General features: G+C 30.8%; 1 pseudogene; it reads right to left on the bottom strand.

The window, feature by feature from the left end:
* Window positions 1-284: 284 nt before the first annotated feature.
* LOC117926202 lies at window positions 285-9,830 on the bottom strand (annotated as a pseudogene).
* Window positions 9,831-10,338: the final 508 nt, after the last annotated feature.

Raw genomic sequence — 10,338 nt, 5'->3', positions numbered from 1 at the left:
AGAGTTTAATGCAAAAGTATTTCAAAATAAACACTTGAGTTAAAATGTGATGGTTATAATGTGTGAAATGTGATAGAGACCTTTGTCACAACGTGAAAGAATTAACAACTTCAAGAGACTTGAATTGTCTATGTGCCACATGAGAGCTTTGAAAATACTTAAATCCATGACACTTGTATTTCACTATCTGAGAGAAGCTCCAATCACTAGCTTGAAGATATATATATATATATATATATATATATTTTATTGGACACTAGCTTGAAGATATAGAGAGGGTGATATGCTTCATATGCAACATCAAGGTCAATTACATACCCATAAGAATTGCCTATAACCACACATCTTATAGGCAAAAACATATATCAATTCAAGTTTTCATTTTTTTTAAATTGCTAATTCACACTTTCAATATACCAAATTGTAGCATCTTTCTTGATGGTCATGATGGTAAGCCAGACTGATCATATGCAAGAGTAGACCACCTTAGCAACATTTGGAATCTCACTTGCATCTTGAGATTAACTTCTCCTCATTGTCCTTAGGTTTCCACCTACATATAAATTATAAAATACAACATTTCAATTTCATAAACATAGTACAACAAACACACATTATAATTATTAACGCAAGTATATTTCACATGGTTGCGTTTGATTTCCGAGAATCATTTTCATGTTCCTTCATACTTTCTTGAATTTTTTCATGAAAAAATTATTTTCATGAGGATTTTTCTTCCCTTATACTTTCTTGGAACCAAACATAGTGATAGAGAATCACATATCATTAGATACACTTCATGCTAATGAAGCTAGAATCATACCCCTAAAATGTTCAAATTATACATCAAAGGAACTAAAAACATATTTAATGGTGTTAACCATTAACTTAAGAATTAATTCAAACATATGTAAATTGTTGTTTACCTATATCAATAGCAAGGAATTTATAACTAATTCTTATGGAGTAGATGGAGGATTTAATTTAATATAATGATACTTAGTGCCTTGTGCCAAGCACATAAGAACAAATATACATCCCAGTTAATTGTGGATTGTGCTACGACTTTTTTTTTTTTTTTTAACCTCTTAAAACATAAAACTTATGTTTTTTTTTTTTTTTAATAATCGAGGAACCTTCTATGACCAAGCCCTTAGAACTCTCTATGGGGACCCAAACCTCAGAGTGCTAATCACCCTCAACAACTAGCACTAGGTAAATTCAAGGTATCATTGGTGGTAGAATTCGAACCCAAAACCATGTACCACTTACTGGGACCACACTTCTTAATGTTCGCCTTGACCAACTAAGCTACCCTAGTGGTTTTCAACTTATGTTTGGTTCTCATCGAGTACCAAGGAAACAATAAAAAAATGTCAAGGAAAAAAAATAAATGTTTGGTTTCATTGTGAAAAATATGGAAAAAAAATTAAATATAATTAAAATTAGTTAGAACTATCTACATTTTAAAATTATTTAATTTTTATATAATGAAGCATAATAATTGAAATAAGATTGAAGAAACATATGAAAATAATTGATTAACTTTAAATCTAGTTTTTATTCTTTTTCACTTTGTATTTCCTTTTTATTTTTTTTTCTCTATTTTCTTTCCTTTATATTTACCCTCAAGTTTTTCAAAAACCAAACATAATAGAACAAAAAACAGATCAAGGGAAAGAGAAAATAGTAAAGAAGTTGAAGAACTATAATCAATTTTCTACACATACTAAAAGGATAAATGAACAAAATGACTTACCAATAAGTTGATAGGAAAAAACATAAACTCCACCTGCAGCTACCACATGTGATTTCGTTCTGATTGATACTATCACAAATTTCACTTAAAATTAGTATGATCAATTGTTAGGTAAACTTCATGAGCATATCAGAATCATAAGTAAATATAAGATTAATCCAAAAATTCCATCTCAGGAAATAGACAATAAGTATGCATGTTTAAACATGTTTTAGCATGCTTAAAGAAATTTAATTCTTAAATACAAAAACCATAAACAATTTGACTCTTAAAACTATTAAAATCAATATATGGGAGGTTTATTATTTACTTTCATTGAGTAAGTTTCTACAAATATCTACCTCATAATACATTCAAAATTAACTTCTAATTTGTGTACATGATCTTCTCTAACTGATTTTGATAACTTATTCAAATTTTATCTTAAAAGCAAGTAGAAAAAATTAATTAATTAATGTTATGTCTAATAAGGTAATAAAGAATCCCTAGAACTTCATAATCACTTTGTAGAGGTTTTCATTTAACTAATTAAATAAATAAATAATGAAAAAAAAAAAAAAGCAATTCACTCTATCAAATCTATGCTACATCTTAAAAAAAAACTATACATGTTTTTAAACTAATGATGACTTTCAAAGTTAGCCGAAGTTATTTTTCATATTTTTTGAAAATGAAGAAATTCTATGAAATGTAGTACATGCATAATCATGATATCAATCACTATAAACTATGTTTGAATCTTAGAGAGTACTTAGGAAATAAAAAACACTAAGGCAAATTATTTTTTATACTTGGTTTTTCTATAGAAAATATGAAAGAAAATAATATATAATTAAAATTTTGTGTATTTTTAAATTATTTAATTTTTATATAATGGAGGAAAATGAGTGAAATGAGTTTAAAGAAAAAAATAATTTATTGACTTTCAAAATAATTCCAAAAGGAGAGAAGTTGGAATATATTAAAAAGGGTTGATAATGCACCTGATTGGATGCTCCCAATCTTTTATAATGTGGCTCCTCTAACGTGGGGATATGGTAGTGTTCATCATCTTGATTAGGCCCATGAACGTTACCATTCGTATCTTGTAATGCTGATCCATTGTCACCAGAGTTCCGAGGATGCTCCAACATGGGCGTATGATTTTGTTGATCTCCCGCAAATATAAGATTGATGCCGCATTTTTTTATGTTTATCCCTTTACTCTTAAATGAAGCTGTCGTCCCTGTTCCCAAGAAGGACGGCAAAGTGCTGTTGAGATCTCGAAAATCAACAGAAGCATTAATATGTGTGGATTTATGGTGATGCTCTTTCGGAACAGCAATCTTAGGATACCACCAAACCCATACTTGATCTACCAAATGTTTAGAATTACGATTGCACTCACACCAGCATGTATAACTGCATTCATCCTTGAATCTAAATCCATTGGCATGTAAATTCAATTCACACACGAGATCAGGATTATAGTAATAAGTTGCAGGATCATCAGATGTACGAATATCCCGATAAACACATGATACAACAAATCCTGGGAAGTCAAGATCTTCGTACCAATTCATTGGAAGCTTTGCTGTTACTTCACTTCCCAAGATATGATACCTTATCCACTCTGGAATTCCACTACTTTCAGGAATAACAGCATTGAGTTTCCAGCATTTCAACTCCTGCACAAATTATTATGTAAATATTGACTTTATATATATATAAAAAAAGGTTTAAGTGGCATAATTAAAAAAAAAAAAAATATTACATTACCTCTGTTGTGGATTTCAACCAGTTGAGGTGGCAAAGCCAGAGCAGACCTGATTAATCTTCCTTGCTTGTGCAATGGTGTGCGTCTAATACTTTTAGACTTGAAGGAAGCACCGGAATATTAATTTTTTGCAGGTTGCAAAGCTGATTACTTATAAATCCTTCCCACAGGTCTGAGCAACCACCGAGGTTGAGTGTTTCAAGAAATTTCAACCTAGAAATGTTGTTGGGAATATCCTTAATAGCAGTATTTTTTAAACGAAGATCCATTAAACTTTTCATGTTCCCTCCCTTCTCCGGAAATTTCTCAAACTTTGAGCAATCAGAGAGATCAAGAAACCAAAGAGATTCCAAGTCTCTAATGCTATAAGGCAGATCCTTAATAGCAGTATTTTTTAAAGAAAGCTTCTTTAAGCTTTTCATGTTCCCTGCCTTCTCCGGAAATTTCTCAAACTTTGAGCAATCAGAGAGATCAAGAAACTCAAGAGATTCCAAGTCTCCAATGCTATCAGGCAAATCCTTAATAACAGTATTATTTAAATAAAGCACCCTTAAGCTTTTCATGTTCCCTCCCTTCTCCGGAAATTTCTCAAACTTTGAGCAATCAGAGAGATCAAGAAACCAAAGAGATTCCAAGTCTCTAATGCTATAAGGCAGATCCTTAATAGCAGTATTTTTTAAAGAAAGCTTCTTTAAGCTTTTCATGTTCCCTGCCTTCTCCGGAAATTTCTCAAACTTTGAGCAATCAGAGAGATCAAGAAACTCAAGAGATTCCAAGTCTCCAATGCTATCAGGCAAATCCTTAATAACAGTATTATTTAAATAAAGCACCCTTAAGCTTTTCATGTTCCCTCCCTTCTCCGGAAATTTCTCAAACTTTGAGCAATTAGTGAGATCAAGAAACCAAAGAGATTCCAAGTCTCCAATGCTATCAGGCAGATCCTTAATAGCAGTATTTTTTAAAGAAAGCTCCTTTAAACTTTTCATGTTCCCTCCCTTCTCCGGAAAATTTTCAAACTTTGAGCAATCAGAGACATTAAGAATCTCTAGAGATTTCAAGTATCCAATGCTATCAGGAAGACCCTTGATAGCAGTATTGTTTAAAAGAAGCTTCTTTAAACTTGTCATATTTCCTTGGATCTCTGGAAATTTCTCAAACTTTGAGCATTTAGAAAGATCAAGAGTTGGAAGAGATTCCCAGTTAGCAATACCTGTTGGGAGTTCTTTAATAGCAGTATTGGTTAAAACAAGCTGCCGTAAACTTTTCATGTTTGCTCCATTCTCCGAAAATTTCTCAAACTTAAAACAATTAGAGAGATCAAGAATCTCAACAGATTCTAAGTCAATGCTGCTTGGAAGTTCTCTAATAGCAGTCTTGCACAAATATAGAAGCCGTAAACTTCTCATATTTCGTTGGATCACCAGAAATTTCTCTAAGTTTGAGCGTCCACAAGGATAAAGATCCCAAAAAGATCTCGAGTTTCCAATACTAGTCGGAAGATCTTTAGTAGCAGTCTCCTTCAAATATGGTTCCCGCAAACATCTCATATTTCCTTGAATTTCTGAGAACTTGCAAAAGCTTGAACACTTGGAGAGATCAAGAAATTGAAGAGATTCCAACTTGCTAATGCTACTTGGCAAACCCTTAATCTTTAGACACCACTTCAAATTTAAGGTAGTAAGCTTCTTGAGACCTCCAATAGATGGGTGAACATCGATCAAGTTTATACAACCTTTAAGAATTAGTCTCTCCAAATTTGACAGGCTTGAGAATTCTGGCATTTGAATGAGCTTCGTTGAGTAACTTAGATCGATGACCTTTAAACTTTCAAGATACTATAACGAAAGAAAATAGTGTCAATAAAAGAAATAACTATTAGAAATTTTAAAATCAATATAAAGCAAAAGAAGTCATTATTAAATGATAATAATACCTTATTCCCTTGCCATAGTTGTTTTATGTTGCTACACTTCAAGTGAAGTTCAACAAGGTTCTCTCCATCAAAATTTGATGGTAAAGAATCTAAAGGATACCCATCCCAACAAAGATACCTTAACTCATAAGAAGGAATTTCAAAATCCAGGCCAAGTCGCATTTTAGAAGCAGTTTCCATTACAAAATCATAACCGACCATACAAGGGATTGCAACTTCATAGTCATGATAATCCTCAGAAGCCATTATATCTTCTTCTTCCTCCTCCTCCTCCTCAATATCTTCAGAATCATGATCTGAATGAACTTTGTCCAATCTAACTGTAACAAAATTTCGATTGAAGAGCATTTCTTCTAACTTATACATCTCTGAGTAGCCCTCCTCCAACTCCTCACTATCATAAAACAAATCATGATCTAGATTGACATTTGAATGCACTTTGAGCAATCGAAGTCTAGTCATCTTTGAGAAAACATTTGAATTGAAGCGTACTCTTTTTAACTTAGACAGGTCTAAGTTAATTGTTTCAACTCCTTTTATTCCCTGAAAAATAACAAGGATAAGGCAAACATAAATACAAACTAACTCAACTTATATGGATATATCTTTAACTAGAGCTTAAGTGAATTTATGCATTGGGCTCTTACCTCATATGTTGTAAGCGCACGTTCAATATCATGGGGATCCCACAATCTACTCCATTTGTCTGGCTCATTAGGAAAATTTTCACGAACAATTTCCCAACCCATTTGTTGTATCAAATCATGCAAACGTATTCGATTGTATGAGAGAGTTATAAGACACTTATCAATTAGATTTTCTATTCCTCTTTCCGCATGGAAATTACAACCATCCAATATTCTTAACACAAAATCTCTATCTTCATCTTTAAAAAAACATGCAATATCAAGGAATATATTTTTTTCTGTACGATCTAATCCATCATAGCTTCTTTTAAGCACATTATGTATTTCTGCTTCAGGTACTCTTTCCAATTTAAGCAATTCACTTTCCCATTGAGGTATTGTCTTGCTGAACAAGAGAGAACCTAGAACTTTCAAAGCCAATGGAAGGTGTTGACAATAACTTACTGCGCTGTATGAGAGGTTCACAAAACCTGATTTGGGATGATTTTGTTTGAAGGCATACAACTGAAAAGTTCATAAGCTTCGTTAAAATTCAATTGATCAACCTCATATAAGTCATCCACTCCTTGTACGTTTAACAAATGTTTATTTCTAGTTGTTATGATGACTCTACTTCCTTTTCCAAGCCATCCACGATTTCTTAGTAAATATTCTAATTGGACTAAATTGTCAACATCATCGAGAACAATAAAAACTCTTTTAGATGAGAGAATGGATTTTATCATAATTGCTCCATGGCTAACACAATTTATATTTTGAATTCCCTCTCCCCCTAGGATATCACCAAGAAGTTGATTTTGTAAGTGAGGTAAACCTCGAGTATTGGAAACCCCCCTAATATTTTCAAGAAAGCTCATACATTCAAATTCAGAAGAAAGGTTATTATATATAACTCTCGCGATGGTTGTCTTACCTATCCCCCCAATTCCATATATCCCAACAATACGAACAGCATCCGATTCCATATCCAACCGCAAATCCATCTCTTTTAGGCGAAAATCTATACCAACTAAATTGTCACCAACATCAAGCCTCTTACAATTCAATTGACGGAATATGTCATCAGTTATTTTCTTAATATTGTCGGACTCATACCTGCCAATGATAAAAGCACAATATGTTGAGCAATGAGTGACAATGCTAAATAAAACACATTAAGTTTGACATCTTTACAACAAATAAATTATAGTAAAATAGAATATATCAAAGATATTAGTTCATTTACAATTTAAGAACATTTTTCTTTGTATCAAGTATGCATGAGAATGAAAAATAAAACATGAATATCTTGTAATGCTTGAAGCCTCATTGTAGATATAGTACTCAACCTCTTAATATGAGAAGTTTTTAGTTTAAAAACCCCATTTTCAATTCCTCAAGCTTCAAAACTTATTTATTCCATAGCATCAACTCCTTATCATTCATTTGTATAATAAAAATTAAAAATTAAAGGCTTGTAAACAAGTTGTTCATTTGTTTTTATTTTGAGTTGATTTGCTTCAACATCATCTGTAAGAAAATTAAGTGCCTAACCTATGTTCTTTATTCTCTATGCATACACACACACACACCAAACTCAATAGGAAGTTAAATTCCTACAAAACAATTTACGTTTTTCTATTTTTAAATTTTGCATTAATTTATGAAAGTTCCATTGCATTTATTTCTGAATTTCGTTGATAATGTTATTAATCTTATTCATTATTACTTGCCACCTAACTCATCAAATTGTTCTTAATTGGTTAAATAATTTTGTTATTGGTAGTTGTTACCTAATTAATCAAACTATTTGGTCAAATTGTTCTCAAATAAAATTGGTTAAACAATTTTGTTACTGTTATTTGTTACATAATTAATCAAACTATTTTTAGAATAGATTTAGCTAACTCTTAAAATTGCGACATTAATTACAATTTGATTAAGTTGTTCTATTGATATGCAAGAGATTAATTAATTGAAAATTTTGAAGCGTGTTCATAGATAGCAATAATTATTAACTTTATTATTACTTGTTATATAATTATTCAAACAAAATTTCAAATAAATTGACTAATCTTTGTAACATTAATGCAAATTGAATCTTGAAAATAGTAAAATTAGTAAAAAATTTGATTAAATTATTTTAGATATAGATTCTCATAAATTGGTCTAAAATTGTAAAACTTAATTGGGCTTTAATAAGTTCATTCGACCATTTATTATGAATTTTGATGCAATATAATTGTTATTCTACTACTATTCTTTTACTAATGTCATTGCAACTACCATTAACAAGAACAAAAAACAATAATATTACTAATAAATAACAATAATAATAATAATAATAATAATAATAATAATAATAATTTAATTTGTAAATAAAACCCATTAATTAAATAAAAAGTGAAAGAAACGTAAATTGCATGCCCATTAAATTAATATAGATGTCATCCATATAAATTGACTGCTTCTATTGTCAAATCAATACTCTAATTTCCTATTTTCTCCTTCCTCATGACATATAGTCGGCTGCCCAAATGATATACTGCTCTAAAACCCAACTTATAAATAAAGCCCTGAAAAGCAATAGTTTTTTTTTTTTTCTTTTTAATTTTGAGCTTGTTCTAATATGTTAACAATCTCAAGTAATGTTACAGTTACGGTTTGTTTGGGAAGTATAAAAAGTGTCTTTATAAAATAAAATAAAAAATAAAATAAAAAGACTTTTTGATAAAAAAATTAGAATTACTTAAAAAAAAAAAATCACTTATAATAATTCTTTGAGACATACTTGGTAATTTTCTCAAAAACATTTGTAAAAAAAAAAAACTTTCACTAAAAGCATATAAATAGAATTGCCTGATAAAAGCACTCTAAAAATACTTTTAAAAAGTACTTATAATCTAAAAGTGTTTTTGAAGAAAATAATAAAATTAACAAAATTTAGAAATTGCTTAAAAAAAAAAAAAAGTTAGAAAAAATAAATTCGTCCAAGGCTATACTGAGAACATTTCCTATAAAAGAATATCAAATACATTTATACATAAAAGACTTCAACTAAAAGCATTTTGTGGGGAAATTTTTATAAATGTTTCAATCAATATCATCACTCTATAAACGCAAAACTAATCATTCCTATACTTACAAATAGTTGAAAGGAAATTAAAGTTACCCATCTTGTAGATGCCATCCAGAAAGATTGGCTGCTTCCGTCAAGGCCGTCCTCCATCTTGGTATCTTGTCCTTCCAGTTTTCTTCATAACCGGCAAAGGCCGCTCCAAAACTTCCTTCTTGCTTTCGTACATGGGATGGATCCACATGATAGAAAATTGGGATAACAGTATGTCCCAGATCTTTCTTGCACTCCATGATCTTTACCAACTCATCCAAACACGATCTCGAATGAGCATAGTTTTCAGAGAAAACAATTACGGAAGACCTTGATCCTTCAATGGCTTTCAAGAGTTCTGGATCAATCGCTTCTCCTCTCCTGAGTTTATCGTCTCTGAAGGTGCGGATACCTCTCCTATCCAAAGCTTTGTAGAGGTGATCAGTGAAATTATAGCGGGTGTCTGCGCCTCTAAAACTCAAGAAAACATCATAAGTACTTGTTTGAGGGATGGAAGGAGTAGAAGAAGAAGAAGAGGCTCTAAAGGAGCTTGTGGAAGCCATTGTGGGTTTCTATCTCAAAACTACAAGACAGTTTTTAGGCTTGGTTTCTCTCCAAGATGGTGAGCAACTGAGGAGATTGTGCAACCCTAACTTACCATATAAAAAGTTGGAAAGGCGACCAGGAAGTGGAGAGGAAGTGCTGACCGACCCTATCTCTCGAGCCATTCAATCGTCATCCTTACGGTCCTATTTTTTATTTTATTTATTTATTTTTTTTCTTTAAGGACATACAAAATATTAATAAAAAATTAAAGTAAACAGAAACAATATGTGCTGACCGACAAGTAAAATATAAATATATATATAAAAAAAAACTGAAAATGAAAAATATGTTAAAGAAAATGGGAATGGATTGATATATTTAAAATTAACGATATATTCATTTTCTAATATTTTATATAGATAAATCTTGCTATTGATAAACATTATAATTTATAATAAATAAAAGAAAATAATTTTATTGACTTGAAGTAGGAGCTTTATTTTTTAAGAAAAAAATTGTTTTATTTTTGGAAGAAGGAAGAATAACAAAGTACCAATTAATTCCAACAAAAAATGTGATAATATTCTAATGAGATAATTACTAAAATAA

This window comes from Vitis riparia, chromosome 12 (genome assembly GCF_004353265.1).
Source record: "Vitis riparia cultivar Riparia Gloire de Montpellier isolate 1030 chromosome 12, EGFV_Vit.rip_1.0, whole genome shotgun sequence".
Classification (NCBI taxonomy): Eukaryota; Viridiplantae; Streptophyta; class Magnoliopsida; order Vitales; family Vitaceae; genus Vitis; species Vitis riparia.
The sequence above is the reverse complement of the archived record's forward strand: the minus strand, read 5'-3'. Positions and strand labels throughout refer to the sequence as shown.